General features: G+C 41.8%; 1 protein-coding gene across 10 annotated transcripts in view; it reads left to right on the top strand.

Moving 5' to 3' along the window:
- LOC138764928 (serine/threonine-protein kinase 38) overlaps positions 1-17,598 on the top strand; it is a 132,087-nt gene that overhangs the window by 42,415 nt on the left and 72,074 nt on the right. The gene's annotated exons all lie outside the window — the stretch shown is intronic.

Raw genomic sequence — 17,598 nt, 5'->3', positions numbered from 1 at the left:
TGGGTGGGTGGGACAGTAGTCAAGCAAAAGAAGAACTTTGAGTTCTAGCTTTTGCATGTGCAAATGAGCATGGATGGCAAGGACAAAGGTTTTGTAAAACCAAGCCTCAAAGATGACACTGGTCATCCAAGCATTGCTGCTTTGGGTGTATTCGAACAGTAACAACTTTATGTTGACATGGTAGAAACAGTGGGAGAGTGAGATTTGCCAGTCGTGAGTGGTTTTAACTTGTGTTCTAGTCTTGTTAACACAAAACAACCATTTCATGCAATCTTTGAATTGTTTGAACCTCTCGTGTCGACAGGCATCATCTTTGCAAGACAGCGTGATCTGGGATCCTCTTGTAGCAGAGGCCTGTTTCATTACAGTTGTACACTTGTTCTTTGACGAAGCCACCCTCTTCGAAGAGACTTTTTAGTTCTGTCAATTATTTGCTGGTGGTGATACTATCAGCTGAGCGAATTTCTCTTGACACTTGAGAAATCCTGTGACATCATTTAAACTAGTCTAGGCATCCATTGCTAGCTTTAAACTGTGAGGTTTCTCCATTGATCAGCTGGTCAAACTTCTCGGCTTGAGTTTTAAGTATAAGCCCCGAAATTGGAAGGCCTTCTGAGTGCACTTGAATGAACTACTCATACAGGGAGTCATCGAGGCTGACATCTTTGGCTGTCTTCATGAATTTGGCCGTTAGTCCTGCCTTTTCCTTGACTTTCCAAAGCAACCCACATAACTTATCTCTTCCTGAGATTTCCATCCATGAAGTGTTGCAACTTTGGTTTGACTTTTATTCTTGATCGCGTCAAGTGTGTGAAGCTTATCTTTCACTGAAAAAGCTTTTTGTTTTCTAACTGTGTGTTCCATTTTGAAAAAAATTCTCTTCCTAAAAGAGATAAAAAAGGGTCCAATGGGTCATTGCAGTATACCCAGATTCATGTTAAATTGGGATGTGTTAAATCGGGATTCCACTGTATCTTCTTTTGACCTCACCCCATTTTTCTGTTTGATTTCCATCACTCTTTGGATTAAAATGTTTCCATCTTGGTCTTGAATGTACTGGGTAGCTACAGCTCTTCACGGTACTGTATTCAAAAGATCCTCAACCCTTCAAGGGAAAACATTCCTCTTCATTTCCATCTTAAATTCCTTTGTGCTATAAGTGTGTGATGTGTTCATCAGTGGATACATTCGCACTTCATCTACCTTTTTAAAAGAATCTAACATTTTGATCATCTCTGATTCTTCTAAATTCTGGACGGTTTTGGCCTCGTCTGCTCAAAAGTGAAATACTGTAGTTGATTAAAGTCTGAAATAAAAGTTCAGCAGGAGAGTGACACTATCAGGTGTACCCGACTCATCCATGGAGAGTGATTTTTTTTCATCAAAAATTCATAGGACAATTATTTAATTTGAGAACTGCACTGCCTCCTTAAATAAATAGACTGAAACTGCATGATATTAAAGGAATTATGTTACTAGTCCTGTACACTTACAAAATGTCATCCACATATTGCATTATCCCTACTGCAATAAAGGCCAATATTTTCACTTGCCTGCAATATTGTTTCTTGTATGAGGACACCCAAGACAAGCTCATTCCATACCTTGAATGGCTGGGGCCATAGACCCTCGGCATTCAATGTGTAGGTATTAGTATTAATGTGTAGTTTTAGTATTAATGATGTGGTAATGGTGGCCAACTTGGGGGGAGGAGTCATCTTGCTAAGGACCAAGGAGGAAATTTCCAAACAAACATATGATAACCATGAAGATGGCCTGTTATGAGAGAGTTGCTTGTAGGCTTAGGGACCTAGATTTGACCCTGTCTGCCAGATTATGAGATCAATCACAAAAAAAGATTTGACACTAGATCTGCTAGATTGTGAGAGAGATGGTCTGTGGGTTTGTATTCAGTTTGAACAGTCTGAAGCCCAGTAGATACTCCCACCCTCTTTTATACATTGTGCACGTATGTCTTGTTAAATTGTGTGTGTTTTTCCCCCACATTCTTTCATAAATTATGCACTTCTGCGCTTTATTCCCCTTTAATTTCACTGCCCTGTGCATATGTAGTATGTCACTCAGGACATCGCCACTGGAGGTTGCCCCCACCCCGCCCCCCCCACCCCTTAGCTCTGCAATACTGGGTTTTTAATGTTAAAGAGTGTATGGATCTGGGGTTTTATGGTCCAGTGTGAAAGATCCTCTTGGTATTTCAACATGGGTTGTTCACAAGCCAATTTAGCGGGTTGCCAATATGAAAAACCCTATAGTTATAATGTCCTTTTATAATGACCTTTCTAAATTTTCTCTTTTGTGCAGACTTCAACCTGCCACCTATCTACAGTCACAATTGTAGCAAGATATTTTAGTTGTAAATGTGATCCAATATCTGTTTTGGTGTTGATAAGTCTCTGGTTGCTTATCTTAAAAAAAACATTTGCATACTCTTTAGGAAGTGTTCTTTTATGCCTATCTGCTTGGGTAAAGGCCTAATTTTAGCTACTTGTGCATGATAATGTTGTTTTCTTTTCAGTATTGAAAATGCTATCTTGGACCTTGTTCTTGAGTCTCTGGGGAGGCTTGGTTGAGAGTTGGCTGAGCATTGCTGTAGAAGTAGTGGTCTTGAGATGAGATCCCAACGAAGAGCACAAAACCTCTGTCCTAAATAGCAACCAAAACATTTCTCTAGTCTCTATCTGACTAATGCTATTTGGATTGGAAATAGTCAAAAGGGAGATGGATGTGTTTCTCATGGCTGAAGGGATATGGAGAGAAAGCAGGAATAGATACAGAAGTTCTGTGATCAGCCATAGCCTTCAGGTATTTTCTGTTTCAATAAATGCGTCTCTGACTGACACCAATGTTGGCATGACATTATGCAAAAAAAATTTTCAGCAAATCTGTGGCATTTGAGCCTGATATAACATCAGATGAAAGATTACTTTAGTATCTTTGGGTCCTGGAGGTAGAGAGTGTGAGCAGCATGGCATTCCTTTCCCAGTGTTTGGCTTTTCTACGAATGTCATTATAAAAACAATGCAGGAAATAGAGTTTAGCAGTGTGAGTTATCTATTGCAACAGGCATTAAGTACTTCTCCAAACTGAGACGGTTTGTTCAGATTGGATGTGGGCTGCTCTAATTTCGAGTCACAGTTCTCTAAACTGTCAAATTTTAGAAACATCCTGTTTTGCAATGTTTCGAAAATGAACTTGCATTTAAATAGCACCTAAATAATTAAATTGTGGTTATAGAGTAGATAAACAGAGCAGTCAAAATGTGGTACCACAAACTGTGGTAATGAACATGATAATGTTGTAGCATCAATTTAGAGTAAAATGTTGTTAACTTGCTAGGAGAACGGTTCCAAAAGTGAAGTATGGACTTTTATGTCTAACTGCATTGGCAGATATTATATTTTGCTATGAAGTGGAATCAAGGTGGTTGTGCATTCAGTGAGTGAAGAACTTGGTAATGAATTTGTATTGTCCTTGATTTTGCAAGGTACTTATAAACATGATCGAACACCAGACCACAAAATGAGAAACAGACAGAATGATAAAAGCTAGATCAGTGTTTAAAAAGCTGAGGGCTGACACATAATGAAGGAACTGTTGAACTTGAGGGTGAGGCAGAAGAGACTGGTAGATCAAAGGAGACAGTATCAGGATTTATTGCCTTGAACAAGTCATGAAATTTGGTGTTTTGTGGCAGCCTCATATTATAACCAATTACTATATAAAAATAATAATACCAATAACAGTGCGTGAAAAATAAGGCAGTGTCTTTAGTTCATTGATGATACAGGGATTTGACAGCAGGTACATAAGGGACCTAGGGCTCAGATTTATGATTTATTGTCAGAGTCCATGTGTGACATCATATACAAACATAAGAAATAGGAGCAGGCTATCCAGCCCATCGAGCCTGCTCTGCCATTCAATAAGATCATGGCTGATCTGATCGTTGACTCGAATACACCGACCTTCCTTTTCCCCATATCCCTTTATTCCTTTTTTTAATGTACAAATCTATCTAACTCTACCTTATATATGTTTAATGAAGTAGCCTCAATGCTTCCCTGGGCAGAGAATTCCACAGGTTCATTACTCTCTGAGGATAAAACAGTTTTTCTTTATCTCTGTCTTAAATCTACTCCCCTGAACCTTGAGGCTGTGACCCCTAGTTCTGGTCTCGCCTACCAGTAAAAATAATTTTCCTGCCTCAGCCTTATCTATCCCTTTCATAATTTTATGTTTCTATAAGATCACCCCTCATTCTTCTGAATTCGAGTGAGTATAATCCCAGGCGATTTAGTCTCTTCTCATAGGTCAACCCCCTCATCTCTGGGATCAACCTGGTGAACCTCCTCTGGACTGCCTCCAAGGCCAGTCTATTCTTCCTCAAGTCTTCTTTGGCTTGGCTTCGCAGACGAAGATTTATGGAGGGGGTAAAAAGTCCACGTCAGCTGCAGGCTCGTTTGTGGCTGACCAGTCCGATGCGGGACAGGCAGACACGATTGCAGCGGTTGCAAGGGAAAATTGGTTGGTTGGGGTTGGGTGTTGGGTTTTTCCTCCTTTGCCTTTTGTCAGTGAGGTGGGCTCTGCGGTCTTCTTCAAAGGAGGCTGCTGCCCGCCAAACTGTGAGGCGCCAAGATGCACGGTTTGAGGCGTTATCAGCCCACTGGCGGTGGTCAATGTGGCAGGCACCAAGAGATTTCTTTAGGCAGTCCTTGTACCTTTTCTTTGGTGCACCTCTGTCACGGTGGCCAGTGGAGAGCTCGCCATATAATACGATCTTGGGAAGGCGATGGTCCTCCATTCTGGAGACGTGACCCATCCAGCGCAGCTGGATCTTCAGCAGCGTGGACTCGATGCTGTCGACCTCTGCCATCTCGAGTACCTCGACGTTAGGGGTGTGAGCGCTCCAATGGATGTTGAGGATGGAGCGGAGACAACGCTGGTGGAAGCGTTCTAGGAGCCGTAGGTGGTGCCGGTAGAGGACCCATGATTCGGAGCCGAACAGGAGTGTGGGTATGACAACGGCTCTGTATACGCTTATCTTTGTGAGGTTTTTCAGTTGGTTGTTTTTCCAGACTCTTTTGTGTAGTCTTCCAAAGGCGCTATTTGCCTTGGCGAGTCTGTTGTCTATCTCATTGTCGATCCTTGCATCTGATGAAATGGTGCAGCCGAGATAGGTAAACTGGTTGACCGTTTTGAGTTTTGTGTGCCCGATGGAGATGTGGGGGGGCTGGTAGTCATGGTGGGGAGCTGGCTGATGGAGGACCTCAGTTTTCTTCAGGCTGACTTCCAGGCCAAACATTTTGGCAGTTTCCGCAAAGCAGGACATCAAGCGCTGAAGAGCTGGCTCTGAATGGGCAACTAAAGCGGCATCATCTGCAAAGAGTAGTTCACGGACAAGTTTCTCTTGTGTCTTGGTGTGAGCTTGCAGGCGCCTCAGATTGAAGAGACTGCCATCCGTGCGGTACCGGATGTAAACAGCGTCTTCATTGTTGGGGTCTTTCATGGCTTGGTTCAGCATCATGCTGAGACAATAACTGCACACAGTGCTCCAGGTGCGGCCTCATCAGTGCCTTGTACAGTTGCAGCATGACCTCCTTGCACTTGAATTCAATTCCTCTGGCGATGAAGGCCAACATTCCATTTGCGTTTGAAACCGGAGATTCTTTTTCATGTGGGCAAGGCAGAATTACGACTTTTTGGTCATGCACAAAAAAAACTGCACAACGTACACATTTAAACAGATTTTAAAAATGTAAAAAAGCTATGCAATCCAGAGAGAATAAAAATAATCAATAAAGTGCAAAAGTAAGAGTCCTTAAATGAGTCCCTGATTGAGTTTAAGTTTGATGGTGTAGGGGTAGCAGCTGTTCCTGAACCTGGTAGTATGAACCTTGTGGCACCAAAACCACTTTCTTGATGGCAGCAGCAAGAACAGAGTGTGTGCTGGGTGGTGTGGATCATTGATGATTGCTGCTGCTCTCTGCCTCCAGCATTCCTGTAGATGTTCTTGATGGTGGGGAGGGTTTTACCTGTGATGTCCTGGGCTTTTCCGTTACCTTTTATTAGCTTTATGCTCAGGGATATTGGAGTTCCCATACCAGACTATGATGCAGATGGTCAGCACAGTTTCCACTGCAAATCTGTAGAAATCTGCCAGATTTTCTGATGTCACAGCAAACCTCTGCAACCTCTGGAGGAAGTAGAGATGCTGACATGTTTTCCTCATGATGTCATTAGTGTGTTGGGTCCAGGAAAGATCCACTGAGATAGTGACTCCTGAGAACTTAAACATGCACCCCCTCTCCACTCTGATCCCCAATGATCACTGGATTGTATACCTCTAGTTTTCGTCTTCCTGAAGTCAACAATCAGCTCCTTAATTTTGGTGACATTAAATATAAGGTTGTTATTGGTGTACATTCAGCCAAGTTTTGAATCAACCTCCTATACAATCGCCTTTTTTATACAATGCACTTCTGTGGTATCCTCAGCAAATTTATAGATGGTGCTATTGTTGTCCTGAGGTGTAAAGTGAGTAGAGAAGGTGGAACAGAATACAGCCCTGTGGTGCTGATGGAGATTGTGGAGGAGATGTTCTTACCAATTTTTACTGATTGTGGCCTGGAGTTGAGGAAATCCAGAATCCAGTTACACAGTGGGGTGTTGAGTCCCAGGTCTTGGGAGTTTGCTCATCAGTTTTGAGGGGATGAAAGGACTGCCATGGTATCCATGATAAAGGAGAGCAGATGTAGAATAGATTGGAAAATAGAGTCAATGATGTACTGTAATTTGGAATGATTGTTTGGCTAATTTTGCTCAGTTGGTTCGGTTCCCTGAATTCAAACCATTCTCTGGTCTTCTGCAACACCGATTGACAACTTTTACAATACTCCTGTATCGCCAGAATGCTATTTGTTGGTGGAAAGTGTAAGTGATGAGTTCTGTATGAAATTTGGGGCAATCCTTTGGCAATACACCTGGTCAAGACCGGAATGGTCAGTCCATTGGAGGTTCATCTTGCCTTTTTGTCTCAAATGCACAGAGTCTGATCCACCAGCCTGTTGTTTTTCTTGACTTTTAACTCCAACTAGCCACAGGAGGACCAATGGATAGTGGGGGGGGATTTTGAAATTCGGCAAGTAACTGACCCCAGAAGACAGCTCAGTCAGGTTGCACTTTCCTCCAGCACTAAGTGCTTCATACAAATGTGTGGTTGGTTCTTGGGTTCAAGTCCTGCAGTGAGTACATTGCGTTTAAGATTTGAACATGGGCACAGTCTTGTCACTATGTCAAGGATTAGGCTGCTGATCTCCATTCATATCTCACTTATGAATAGTTGCTTATTTTTAGTAATTGCCTCTTGGTCTGAGGAGATAGAGTAGATATAGTAGGTTTTTTGTACCTGCTATTTGATTACTCCCTCATTAGATTTTTAAAAACTTTGATTGGTGTAGCTCCCCTTCCTTAGGGAATTTATTATACTAATATTTGGTTTTTCAGGTTCTAGGTTTACCTCTCCATATCATTGATCATATTTTTTGTTGGAGTTTATTTATCTCATTATACGTAGTATGGGAGAAACGTTCTTCTATGAACAGTCTGACAGATTACAATTCTGCATGAATTTTACAGATAAAGACCACAATTTACAGAGTACAGATTTACAGTGGGGGGGAGAAAAAAATCAATTAGTCCCAAGCTAGGGAAAGATGGGAGTACTGTGTGGAGTTCACTCAAGAACCCGATGGCTGTGGGGAAGAAACTATTTGTCCAAGGGGGCTACACACCAGTGGCTGATCGTGCCAAGATTGAGCCTAGTGCCTTCCCAATGTATTCAAGGGACTCCATTGGGTAGGTTACAAAACAGAAAATGTTGGGGTGGGAAAAAAAACTCAACAAATCAGCCAGCAGCTGTGTGAACATTTTGGGCTTGCAATTGTTCTGATCAAAAATTGTAAACCCAAAGTGTTGGCGTTTTCTCTTTCCACAGATACTGCCTGACCTGAGTTTTCCAGCATTTTCTGTTTTTGGTTCAGATTTTTGGCATCTGTAGATTTAAAAATAATTTCTTCTAAGATCATGTTTGGCTCTGAATCATGGTCCTTGTTTTCCTCTTTGATTTGTGAATAGAGAAAAGTGGGTTGGATTTTGAGCTATTGTTAAAAAAATTTGTTCGTGGTCTGAAATCAACAGCTTGCATGTATACAATAATGAGGGTGACCTCCTCGGATTAAAATGGGGAGGTATCGTGCTCTTGCAGCTCTGCATGTCCCATACTTCTGCGTCTGCTCATTGTTTTGAGTTTTGGAGTGGTTTCCACATTGACTGGAGCTGATAGAGTTTCTAATTGACCCTTTGGCATTACAACCCCATTCCTGTGTATAGGGTCGCTGACTGCCATTTAAAAAGGCAAGTTGAATTCAGCAAATGTTCTTGCCTTAAAAAAAACTTCAGAGGAGCAGAAGACACAAAGGAGACTGCAAGCATTATTACAGGGGCAAATATTGCTGTGAGTTAAATTTAAAAAAAAATTAGTCCAAAAAGTAGAGAAAGTGAGCTAGAGCCTGTGGTTCATTGTCCATTCAGAAATCTGATGGCAGAGTGGAAGAAGCTATTTTTGTGCTGCTGTGTTCTTCAGGCTCTTCTACCTCTTTCCTGATAGTAGCACTGTGAAGAGGGCATGGTCTGGGTGGTGAGGGTCTCTGAGGATAGAGGCTGTTTTCTGAAGACACTGCCTCTTGTTGATGTCCTTGATAGAGAGAAGACAGTGCCCATGATGGCGCAAGCAAGTTAACTCTCTGTAGTCTTTTCCTGTCCTGTGTATTGGCACCTCCATATCAGTCAGTGATGCAACCAGTCAGAATATTCTCTAGAAATTTGCAAGAATGACATATCAAATTTCCTCAAACTCCTCATGAAGTATAACTGCTGGCAATCTTTCTTTGTGATTGTATCGACACGGGGGCTTCAGGACAGATCTTCAGACATGTTATCCACCAGGAATTTGAAGTTCTGAACCCTTTCTATTGCTGACCACTTCATTGAGGTCTCGTTTGTGTTCTCTTGATTTTATTTCCCCCCCCCCCCCCCCTGAAGTCCACAATCAATTCCTTACTTTTGCCAACGTTGAGCGCAAGATTATTGTTATGGCACCTGTCAACTAGCTAATCTATCTCTATACACATCCTCATTGCTGTCTGTAGCCGCATTAAGGTGTTCTGATGAAGATTAAGCGCCTTTGTGACCTCACCAAAGCCTTTGACACCGTGAACAGGAAAGGGCTTTGGCAAATACTAGAGCGCCTAGGATGCCCTCCCCCCCCCCCCCCCAAGTTCCTCAACATGGTTATCCAACTGCACGAAAACCAACAAGGTCGGGTCAGATACAGCAATTAGCTCTCCGAACCCTTTTCCATTGACAATGGCGTGAAGCAAGGCTGCGTCCTCGCACCAACCCTCTTTACTATCTTCTTCAGCACGATGCTGAAACAAGCCATGAAAGACCTCAACAATGAAGACGTTGTTTACATCCGGTACCACACGGATGGTAGTCTCTTCAATCTGAGGCGCCTGCAAGCTCACACCAAGACACAAGAGCAACTTGTCCGTGAACTACTCTTTGCAGACGATGCCGCTTTAGTTGCCCATTCAGAGCCAGCTCTCCAGCGCATGACGTCCTGTTTTGCGGAAACTGCCAAAATGTTTGGCCTGGAAGTCAACCTGAAGAAATTTGAAGTCCTCCATCAGCCAGCTCCCCACCATGACTACCAGCCCCCCCACATCTCCATCGGGCACACAGAACTCAAAACAGTCAACCAGTTTACCTACCTCGGCTGCACCATTTCATCTGATGCAAGGATCGACAAAGAGATAGACAACAGACTTGCCAAAGCAAATAGTGCCTTTGGAAGACTACACAAAAGAGTCTGGAAGAAACACACAAAGATCAGCGTGTACAGAGCCGTTGTCATACCCACGCTCCTGTTTGGCTCTGAATCATGGATCCTCTACCAGCATCACCTACGGCTCCTAGAACGCTTCCATCAGCGCAGTCTCCGCTCCATCCTCAACATTCATTGGAATGACTTCATCTTCAACATCGAAGTACCACCGCCAGTGGGCTGATATCGCCTCCAACTGTGCATCTTGGCGTCTCACAGTTCAGCGGGCTGCAACCTCCTTTGAAGAAGACCGCAGAGCCCACCTCACTGACAAAAGACAAAGGAGGAAAAACCCAACACCCAACCCCAACCAACCAATTTTCCCTTGCGACCGTGCCTGCCTGTCCCGCATCGGACTTGTCAGTCACTAACGAGCCTGCAGCTGACGTGGACATTTACCCCCCTCCATAAATCTTCGTCCGCGAAGCCAAGCCAAAGAAAGAATAAAGAATACTGTTTGACAGAGTTTCTCCAACATAATTTATTTATTTGACAAAATAAAAACACATTCAGGTTGCAATTATTAGTTTATTAAGCAGTGAAATTAACCAAAGGAAGAGCAAGCAAATAAAGCAGATTCCAAGAGTTAACAAAACATTTTTCCAGTCACAGCTTTAAGAACCATTCTTGTAAAACATTCCTGATCTTTAAGAAAAACCTGTTAAACCTGACCTTGAGTATCCAACCAGCACTCTGCCCCAAACTAGGTTATGGTAAAGGAAGCTCAAAAAGTGTCCTCTCCTTTTAGAACTTCCAACTTCTCTTCATTTGGAAGCTGCAATATGGTATTTTTAGTGGTGCCATGATGTTCTAAGTTACTATTTTTACTTGGTTAGCATAGAACGAATGATCAGTAATTAAAGAAGTAAACTCAAAGAATGATCATGAATTTGCTGATTCCAATTTTTGTCTAATCATTTCACTAACAAAAGGATTGAAAAGTAGAAGTTCACAGAGATGGACTGTGAATATTGTACTGGTGTGTCTGAGACTTATTTATTTGCTAGTTACAAAATATCTACACGTGGATTCTCAATTGCTTATTAGTGGCAAATGTTTGGGACATCAGTGCAGTGGAGATAAGTCTCCTTTATTGATTCAATGTGTCAGAATTTGCATTTTTTCCCTTTTCAAAATTCTACACACACAATTTTGTTTGATTATGCACATCTGTGTTTAATTAAATTTATTTTTCCTCTGTCTTCCATGTGTTTCCATTTTATTAAGAAATTCAGGAGGGAAACTTGTAAACCATGCTTGCCTTCTGTGGACTTTCTGCCAATAGCTTTGAGTTCCAGAGCATTAAAGACAAATACCTCTTCCTCGCTGCCTCTCTTCTTGTAAAAGTGATTTCAGTTTCCCAAGTTCTTGACCTTGCTGGAAGAACATCTAAAGATGGGTGAAGAAACTGCCGGAAACACTTTGTTTTTATTTCAGAATCCAGCATCTGCAACCTTTTTTTGTGTTTCAGCTCAGGATATGTCTCAACCTCACCAACAGCTGCACTTCCTCAGTATAAGTTGCTCCATCTGGAATTAACTGCTGTATTGAACTGTCAGAAGTGATTCTTCTGGAGATATTTAACCAATAACCTCTTGGGTTATATAAAATAATCCTGAAAAATTACTTTTAATAAGAGTGGGTTCTGCCTGGTTGCCTGGCCAATATTTAAACTGAATCAATATTACTAAAAACAATACTGCCTGGGATTTTGCTATGTGTGCATAAATTGGCTGCTGTATTCTACGCCATAGCCCTTTTTACATAGAGAAGCCGTCTTATTGCCCAACTCACGATCTATGTAAAAGGGAAATCTGAAAGGTGGATTCTTTGTTTACACTGCTGAGTCCTTTTAAAAAGTGATCTGGCTTCTCAGGACAAAAGGGGCGGGACATGATTCACAGCAGTGCCACCCTCTGCTGTGATGTAGAACATGTATATGCACCAGGAAGTGAAATTGTTCTGAACACATTAATGCTGAGGGCTGTGCCAGGTGCACTGACTGTCAGAAGGGGAAAAAAGGAACAAGGATGTTTTAAGTTGAACATTTTACTTTTTGTGCACCAGAGGAGATGTTTATGAAAAGAATTTTTTTTAAAATAAAACAATGAGAGGAGAAAGCAGTTTTCTTGCTTTTGCATCTTTGTGGCATTTGAGATCAAGACCGCACAAGGATCGGAGCAACAGTTCACCCAAGGGAAAGCACAGTGCAATTTTCAAGATGGGATTGATTCTTAGCTATTCTCTAAAAAACACATAACCTTTATTTAAGGCATTCAATGTGGCAACAGACTGGAGGGAGTGTGTATTAAGAGCATTGAAAAATTCGCTCTTGCATCCTATTTTCAAAAGATCAAAATTTGTGACAGAAAGCAGTCTTCAGGGACATTGTCTCTTAGCGAACATCACCCTCTGCCCCCGATCATCACTCCCTGAACACCACTTCCCCTAACGTCAACCCCCCCGCCCCACACCTGAACATCACTCCACTGAAATGCCACTCCCTTGGAGATTACTCCCCTGAACACCAATCCTCCAAACATCACTCCCCCTCTCTTTCCCCTCACCACCCTGGACAATGCTCTTTAAACACCACCCCGGCCCTGGAATGACCTTCTCTCCCTTGGGCAGCACTAGCCCCTGATCAACATTTCCACCCAAGAATTATGCCACCCCAATTGATTAGACCATGCTTCTCTGAGTAGCTTTGTATTTTTTCTTGCACTGGGAATTAATTAAGCCCCTGGTTCAAGCATTTTAAATGTTATGCTTATACAAATACAGACAATTTGGGAGATTAAAGAACACAGGTATCACTCTTCGTGACCTTAGCGCTTGTCAGAGCTCATTGAACTTTTTGTCACTCACATTTCATTGCTCTCAAAATCATCACCCCCACCAGCGCAAACTTGAGATGCAGGCAGCTTCTGATAGTTAAACGTATTTGATATCTGCTCCATTTGCGCAGTTTAAAAGTTCAAACAAGTAAATTCTATCCCCTATCAGTGTATAATTGTCCCTTTGTAATGTTTTGATGGCTGCATTTTCTGCCCTAGTTTCAGTTTAACTTTATACTTTTGCGTAATAAGCGGGAACATTGAGAGTAAAAAGAAACTCAGCAGGTCAGTGTACTTCATGTAGCAAAGATAAAGATCCGAGTTTAATCGTTTAGGGTTTGTGCCCTTCTTCAAAGTGTGAAGCTTGAAACATTGGTTATGTATCGTTATCTTTGCTAGATAGTATAAACAACACTGGTGAGTTTCTCCAGCATTATGTTTTCAATCAGCAATGGACAAACTTCAGTTGCAGGCTGAAGACATCATCAGCCATCCCCCTTTCCAGCTGGTTTCAGTGCTCGTCCTTTTGGGAGGTGGGGCGACTTTGCTCCACCTCTGACATTAGGTGCCTAGACAGAGGGAACCCAGAGGGAAATGGACACATGGATCCACCATTTTTTTGGAAGTGTAGAAAATCCAGAGATAATCTGTCCTGAAGGCTCTATGTAAAAGGGGCTTCCAACAGAAGACAATTCCATGAATTTTGAACACTGAGATGGTGAAAAACATAATAGAAATACAAATTCATCCTTTTTCTCTCTCGGATTACAGTAGGCCCTTTCAAACTGCCATATAAGATGCAGATGGCCCAATTAGCGCCCCAGTTACACGGCAGTTAGAAAGGGTCCAACGGGGTCATGGAACCCAGTTTAACTGGCCTAGGTCTCCACCAAGGCTGATTTGTAAAGGAAAATGGCCGACCCACTTCGGTGACGTCAGCGCTTGCGTGCGTGCATCACTGGGCAGGCAGCATCTGAACATCTGGCAGTGCTTCCGGTGAGTGCATGACACATCATTGCGGGAGCGGGATCCCTCTTAAATCGCTGGGTTGATGATTTAATGGGTCGATTTTCCCTGCAACTTTTCACCAGTAATTGCACCCGGGTCCCAGGAGGGCTACCCAGGTGCTGCTATCTGAAAGGGGCGATTGATACCCCACAGGGGATGCATCTGCCGATTCCTCCACTTCGATATCTGGATCAGTGAAACTTGGCAAATGACACTTGGCTAACCTCTTGTGTGCAGAGAAGAATGGTAGTCTCAGCAATGCCTGTACTTAAATTAAAAACTTTAAAATGCTTGTGCTGATGTTGAAGATTCTGCGTCTAGTTATCGGCTTACTACAAAAAAGTGATTTTATGAAGCACAAGCTATTTGGAGCTTTGAACATGAAGTCTTTGTCCTTTTATTCTATGGCCTTTGGATTGCTGACTCATTGATAACTGATCACCTCTGACAGAACCTATGTTGCCATTGTTTGATTGTTGACTGTATTGACCAAAGTTGCAGGCATCTCATCTCGGGTTGCATTGTTTTAACCAGCACATTCATGAGTTTTCTGATCGCAACCATATATGGAGGTAACTGATCAAGTTAATGGGTGCTGTGATTAGTAGAGATGTGATCAGAGAGATCAGAAGTACAAAAAGTCAATACCTTCCCATCTGTATTCACCCATTGCCTGTTAGCCTATGCTCCCCCCCCTCTCTCTTGCTTCCTCCTCCTCTTTCCCCCACCTTTTTATGCAGACATCTGTCTGCTTTTCCAAATTCCTGACAATGGGCCCAAGACTGAAGCATTGCCTTTTACTTCCTACTTCATGCCCTGCTTAGTTTCTCCAGCACTTTTGTGTATTACAAGGAAGGGACTGACTGCCTTATGCCTACTCCATCATTTAATATCATGACAGATCTTTTACCTCTGAACCACCTTCCTGCAGTAATCTTGTATTTAATTAAAATCTTGATGTCTAAAGATATCTTAAATATTCTCTGTTACTGTTCATCAGATTCCTGAATGATCAATGAACCAAAGATACTGTCTCACTTTTCGTCCACAGTTATGGTTATTATTTTATTTTTTATAATAATGTCATAAGATGGTTATAATATGTATGTTTGCTCTATGACGCTGCCGCAAAACACTGAACTTCATGATTTGTTCATGACAATAAATTCTGGTTACGTAGCATATTTAGCTGGAGATCAGTAGTGAATTCCAAAGATTCGACACTCTGGGTGAAAAACTGTTTTCTAATCTCAGTTCTGAATGGCTGAGTCCTTTTCTCAAGACTGAGCACTGGTTCTAAACACACTAGTCATGGAAACATCTCCATAACTGTCTTGTCAAGGGTGCAATAATTTATATGTTTGAATGCAGGTGTCTAATTTCCATGTGGTAAAGTTGTCATCCCTGGGATCAGGAACTTGTAATAATTGCTCCATTGGTTGTATTCTAAGTAGGTCCTTGCATAATATTCTAATGCTTTCTCAGCAGGGTTATATTAGAGCAAGATGTCCCTCAATCTTCTTGCAGTAAAAGCCATTCAATTTTCTTAATTGCTTGCTGAAGTTATGGTTATTTCTGACAAGGAACCCCAGATATCTCTGAACACTAGTACCTTTCGGTTTATCTTTTAACCTTACTCTGCCTTCCAATTTTTTCTTAATTGGATGACCGTGTCTTTTTCCATGTTGTATTCCATCTGCCTGAGCCTTTCACGTACCCTGTTTATATCTCTCTGAAACCCTTCTCCATGTTTAGTTGACTCTTCTCGTAGTCAAAATGCTCTATAATTCTATTGTTTTGGGGCAAGTCACATTTTGGTGATGCAACATGAAACCCCTGATTGTATTCTTAGTTTTCACCAAAAACTTTTTCACTGTATCTAAATGCATGTGATGATAAATAATTTTGTAGCCCCTAATTCCATATTTTGTAGCCACCTCCTGCATTTACAGTTCTCTCTTTAAAATTGATATTGAAGTATACCTTCAATTCTAGAGTTTTAAATATGTTGGTTTCTTTGAAGGAAAGAAAGCTGGAGAAGCAGAGAGAAATGGGAGAGTTCAGGCACCCAGTGGCTGGAAGCACATCTCATGGTGTGACAAGAGGAGGGGCTTTGTACAGGAAACCAACATCGGGTGAACAGGCTTGTTGAGGAGGAGGGACTGATGAGATGGAGAGGGTTGAGAAACTAACTGAATTATAGACAGGGTAGATTTTGTGTAGAGTGGAAAGACTGCATAATATGCAAACTGGTAAATTTTCCATATTTTAATTTTTTTTAGATATACAGCATGATAACAAGCATTTCTGGCCCACGAGTCCATGCCACCTAAATACCCCAATTAATCTACAACCTTCTTATGTTTTGAAGGGTGGAAGAAACCCACACAGACATGGGGAGAATGTATAAACTCCTTACAGACAGTGCCAGATTTGAATCCTGATCACTCGTGCTGTAATTTTATGAACTTTAATTTTAGCAGGCAATCTTGTGCATAAAATCTTGTCAAATGCCTTTTGGAAACCTACATAATTGACATCCATACACTGTCCTCTTTGACAACTCAGTTACTCAAAATTGAAGTCAAATGAAGTTTCATTTGATTTGTCCATACCTTTACAAATTCATGATGTTGAGCTGTAATCAGCTCACATTTTTGTATGTGCTTGGATACTTGGGTTTAGATTCCAATAAAATCCCCACCACATATATTCCCTATATTTGTAGTGACCTTGTTTCTCATTATAACTAACAGTTATTTCATTGTACTAAGATGGTGGTTTTCAAACTTTTTCTTTTCCACTCACATACCACCTTAAGTAATCCCTATGCCATAGGTGCTCTATGATTACAAAAAGGAAACGGGCCAATGACAATTTTTCTCAAGCAAAATATTTCAGTAACAATTGGGTCTAGAGTACTGGTTCTCAACCTTTTTCCCCCACCCACATACCACTTTTAAGTAAGCCCTTACTAATCATAGCTCACCTATAGCATAGGGATTACTTAAAGTGGTATGTGAGTGGAAAGAAAAAGGTTGAGAAACACTGGTCTAGGTTGTATTGTATGCTTATTTTTCATTTTTTAGAGACAGCACAGTAATGGGCCCTTCAAGCCCACGAGCCGCGCTACCCCATTACATCCATGTGACCAATTAACCTACTAACCCAGTACTTCTTTGCAACATGGGAAGAAACCAGAGCACCCATGTGGAGGAAACCCACATGGACACATGGAGAACATATAAACTCTTTACAGATAGCAGCAGATTCTGACCTTGGTCTCTTGTGGTGCACTGCTATGATACTCCTCCAGCCCATTAAATCTGTAATTGATGCTCATACATTATAGAGTTGCTGTGATTCTGCACTACACGATGTGGGCGCAGTAACTAGGGTAGTAGCTTTGATCCATTTCTTCACCATTACTGCAGAACTGAATTCCTAACGTCCTTTTTCCCCACCCCACCCACAACCCTGCAAGGCGGGACTTCCAAAGCCGATTCAGTAACAGTCAACTAATTCAACACAGATTTCAACTTCAGTCTGACACCTTCTCACTTTGGCATGTCTCAGTTCCGAGTATCTGAATGACTCTGGAAATTACAGAACAGAGTAATGTGGTGTAATGATAACTTTCCCATGTAGAGTTGCCTTCCCTTTCCAGTAGAATAAAGAACATATTGTCACAGTGTCTATTTGTGGGGATAGTTATCTTGTATACTTGTGAGGCAGACTGTTATTTTTGGTTTGGGATTGTAAGCAAGAATTTAGTAACACAAGAAACTG

Source organism: Narcine bancroftii, chromosome 5 (genome assembly GCF_036971445.1).
Source record: "Narcine bancroftii isolate sNarBan1 chromosome 5, sNarBan1.hap1, whole genome shotgun sequence".
NCBI classification, from domain to species: Eukaryota; Metazoa; Chordata; class Chondrichthyes; order Torpediniformes; family Narcinidae; genus Narcine; species Narcine bancroftii.
The sequence above is the reverse complement of the archived record's forward strand: the minus strand, read 5'-3'. Positions and strand labels throughout refer to the sequence as shown.